We start from the raw sequence: 4,756 nt of genomic DNA, 5'->3' as shown, positions 1-4,756 counted from the left end.
CTCAGAATGGTGAGGCACAAGAATCGCTTGAACCTGAAAGGCGGAGGTTACAGTTAGCCGAGATCTCACCGCTGTACTTCAGCCTGGGAGACAAAGTGAGACTCTGTCTCAAAATAAATAAATAAACAAACGGACACACACAGGTTAAAATTTAAAAGGCAAAAAAGATATAACATGCTAACACTAATTAAAAGAAAGCTAGAGTGGCTATGTTACTATCAAAGTAGATTTTAAAAAATAAAATGGGTCATTTAATAATGATAATGGGATAAATTTATCAAAAGATCGTAATAATCCTAAATTACTAGCAACAAACAATAGAGATTATTATTTGATGTAACATTCAAAAATTAATCAATGTCATTCACCATGTTAATAGACTAAAAATGAATAACTATTATTGTCTACATAGATGCAGAAAAAGTATCGGACAAGATGGGCGGCCAGCTGGGCCAGCATTCCTGGCTCACTTCAAGGAGTGGGTTGGCTGTAGGGAGGAGCCCACCGTAGAGACCGAGAGAATCCAGCCTCATCTCCCAGATGAAAATGAGGATCACAGTGACAAAGATGAACAGCTTCAAGTGGTGGTTTTAAAAAAGGGAGACCTGTCAGTTGAAGAAGTCATGAAAATTTCAGCAGAAATAAAGGCTGCCCAAGCAGATGAAGAACCAGCTCCAGCTGAGGGAAGAATCATATATCAAAAACCAGTGAAGCACCAGTCAAGCATCCCTCAGAAGGTTTAACAGCAAGCTCAAAGAAGAAGACAAATTAAGATGAAATAAATCAAGACTCAGTCAAAAGGAACTCACAAAAACAAATCAAAAACAGTAGCCTCCTTTCTTTTGACAGTGAAGATGAAAATGAGTAAGTGTAAATATTTTGAATTTATTCTACTTTGAAAGTGTATGGGATTTTTTTTTAAATAATATTTTTTTTTCTATTATAAAAATACTACAGGCTGGGCGTGGCAGCTCACGCCTGTAATCCCAGCACTTTGGAAGGCTGAGGCGGACAGACCACTTGAGGTCAGGAGTTCAAGACCAGGCTGGCCAACATGGTGAAACCCCACCTCTACTAATAATACAAAAATTAGCTGGGTGTGGTGGCAGGCACCTGTAATCCCAGCTACTCGGGAAGCCGAGGCAGGAGAATAGCTTGCATCTGAGAGGCGGAGGTTGTAGTGAGCTGAGATCAGGCCATTGTACTCCCGCCTCGGTGACAGAGCAAGACTTCATCTCAAAAAAAAAAAAAAAAAAAAAAAAAGATAGTACAAGTTACTTATAGAAAATTTAGGAAATACAGGAAAATATTTAATAATAAACTACATCTATTCATCAATACCCCGCTGACTTAATATGCCAACTCTAGAAATTAGCTAGTATTCACATTTTGTTATTTCCCCTGTGTGGGTGTATATATATGTAAATTATATTTTTAAACAAAATACATTTTGTTTGTGTAAACAAAAAAAAAGAAAAGGTATTAGACAAAATCCAACGTTCATGCCTGGCAAAAACTCTCACCAAACTTGAAATTGCAAAGAATTCCCTCAACCTGATAAAACGTGTCTTTGAAAAACCTAGAATTAACATCATATTTAATGGCAAAAGATAGAATACTTTCCCCCTAAGATCAGGAATAAGATGACTCTATTTCTACTCACCATTACACTAGAGGTTCTAGCTTGGTCAATGAGGCAAGAGACAGAAACAAAAGGCTCTTAGATTGGGAAGACTGAAGTAAAATGGACTTCTTTTGAATATAACATGATCATCTATGGAGAAAATCCAATGAAAAGGCCATTACTAATAAATTTTAGTAGAGTTGTAGACTACAAGATTAATATACAAAAGTCAATTGTATTTTTTATATACTAGCAACAAACAATCAGAAATTGAAATAAAAATACTATTTAATAGCATCGAAAATAAGAAATGCTTAGGTATAGACCTGACAAATTATGTGCAAGACCTATGCCCTGAAAACTACAAAACACTACTTAGAGAGATGAGAGAAGACCTAAATAAATAGGGAGATTCACTGTGTTCATGTCAGAAGGCTCTATATTGTTAGAAAATAAATTCTCCCCAAATTGATGTATAAATCCATTAAGGCTTTTATTTTTATTTTTTTAAAGAAATTTTGAAACTATAATTTCAAACAGTGGCTGTAATCCCAGCACTTTGAGAGGCCAAGATGAAAATACTGCTAGAGCCCAGAAATTTGACACTAGCCTGAGCAACACAGTGAAACCTTGTCTCTACAATAAATTTTTAAAATTAGCTAGACACAGTGGCACACCCCTGTGTTCCCAGATACTCGAAAGGCTGAGGTAGGAGGATCACTTGAGCCCAGGAGGTGAGGCTACAGTAAGCCGTATTCACACCACTGCACTCCAGCCTGGGTGGCAGAGCAAAACCCCATCCCCCCAAAAAAAGAAATTGCTAAGCTGTTTCTAAAATTTTTCTGGAAATGGAAAAAACCTAGAATAGCCAAAAACCTGGGAAAAAAAAAAAAAAAAGAAGAAGAAGAAGAGGAACGTTAGGGAACTTACATTGTCTTTAGGAATTATTATAAACTACAGAAATCAAGATAGTATGCAACTGGCATTAAGATAAAGCAATGGAACTGAATACTGTCTAGATGGAGACCATCACAACTGATTTTCAAAATGATACAAAAGAAATTCACTGGAGAAAGGGTAGTCTTTTTAACAAATGGTTAACAAATATATTTTCTACAAATATATTCATAAAAGTTTTATTTGTAATAACTTCAAACTGAGAAGACCCAAGTATCCATTAACCTGTGACTGGATAGACAAATTGAGGTATATCAATGGAATGAAATACCACTTGGTAATAAAAATGAATGAACTATGATACAAGAAACAGCATGGATGAATCTCAAAATAATTAAGCTAAGTAAAAGAAAGAAGACAAATAAGACTATGTAATACATGATTTCATTTATGGAAAATGCTAACTACTCCTCGGTGACAGAAAACAGATCACTGGTTACTTGAGGCTTGACAGAGAGTTATGGGGAAAGAATTTTAAAGGACCATGAGAAAACTTTTGAGGTGATAGCTTACTAATCAATCAAGTAACTATTAAATTATAACAGTAAGGTAAGTGTTATGATATAGGAAGATAAAGGTATTATGGAAGCACAGGAGAAGTGTGAGCAGTGGGATGAAATGGAAATGATATAGAAAGGAGATCACAAAAGGCTTTCTGGATCAAAGACATCTAAATTGAGACTCAGACAAAGAATCAGGCAGTATTGGAGCAGTGAGAGGATATGACTCCACTTAAACTTCCCAATAGGCAGGTCAACTAATTCACTTACAATGCAAAAGATTTCCTCATGTCAAATCTTAATCTCCACATACTGCCTCTGGCCACCACTGATTTGCATTTTATCATTTTAAATTAGGTTAATTATCTCTAAAATTTTATATGAATAAATTATATAAAATGTGTGCCTTTTTGTATCAAGCTACTTTTTTTTCCTTTTCATCTGACATCTTTTGCTCTGGTCAATTTTTTAAGATTCATCCATGTTTTTCTATTAATAATTTGTTTTATTTTGTTGCTGAGTAATATTCCATTGAATGGATGTATCCAAATAGTATATTCATTCACTCGTTTGGATATTTGGGTTGTTTCCAGTTTGGGGCTATTACAAATAAAGCTGCTATGAACATTCTTATGCAAGTCCATATGTTCTCATTTCTCTTCGGTAAATACTAAGGAGTGGAATTGCTGGGTCATGTGGTAAGTGTATATTTAACTTTACAAGAAACTGTGAAGCTGTTTTCCAAAGTGATTGGAACTTTTTACATTCTCACCAATAATGAATGAGAGTTCCACTTGCCTCATAACCTCACTAACACCTGGTGTGGTCAGTCTTCTTAATTCTAGCCATTTGAGTGCATGTGTAGTGTTATAACATTGTAGCTTATTTTGTATTTCCCTGATAACAAATGATGTTACGTATGTTTTCATGTACTTATCAGCTATTTATATATTTTAAGTTTTGTGGGTATATAGTAGGTGTATATATTTGTGGAGTACTTGAGAAGTTTTGATACAGGCATGCAATATGAAATAAGCACATCACGAAGAATGGTGTATCCATCCTCTTAACTATTTATCCATTGAGTTGCAAATATTTCAATTACACTCTGTATTTAAAAATGTACAGTTATTAATGACTATAGTTACCCTGTTGTGCTATCAAATAGTAGGTCTTATTCATTGTTTCTATTCTATTCTCCCCACTATTGCCCCACTACCCTTCCCAGCCACTGGTAACCATCCTTCTACTCTCTGTGTCCATGAGTTTAATTGTTTTTATTTTTAGATCCCACAAATAAGTAAGAGCATGCAACGTTTGGCTTTCTGTGCCTGGTTTATTGCATTTAACACACTCATCTCCAGTCCCATTCATGTTGGTGAAAATGACTAAATCTCATTCTTTTTTACGGCTGAGTAGTACTCCATTGTGTATACGTACCACATTTTCTTTATCCATTCATCTGGTGATGAACACTTAGGCTGCTTCCAAATCTTAGCTTTTGTAAACACTGCTGCAACAAACATAGGAGTCCAGATATCTCTTCAATACACTGATTTCCTTTCTTTGGGAAATATACTGGGATTGTTGGATCATATGGTAGTTCAATTTTGAGTTTTTTGAGGAACTTGCAAACTGTTCTCCATAGTGGTTGCGTAATTTACATTCCCACCAA

The 4,756-nt window shown here is 35.2% G+C and overlaps 1 pseudogene; it reads left to right on the top strand.

Annotated features, from left to right (window-relative positions):
* Positions 1–386: 386 nt before the first annotated feature.
* LOC119625700 (uncharacterized protein KIAA1143 pseudogene) lies at positions 387–868 on the top strand (annotated as a pseudogene).
* Positions 869–4,756: the final 3,888 nt, after the last annotated feature.

Source organism: Chlorocebus sabaeus, chromosome 15, assembly GCF_047675955.1.
Source record: "Chlorocebus sabaeus isolate Y175 chromosome 15, mChlSab1.0.hap1, whole genome shotgun sequence".
NCBI lineage: Eukaryota > Metazoa > Chordata > Mammalia > Primates > Cercopithecidae > Chlorocebus > Chlorocebus sabaeus.
Note: the sequence above shows the minus strand (reverse complement) of the source record. Positions and strands in the feature narration are given on the sequence as shown.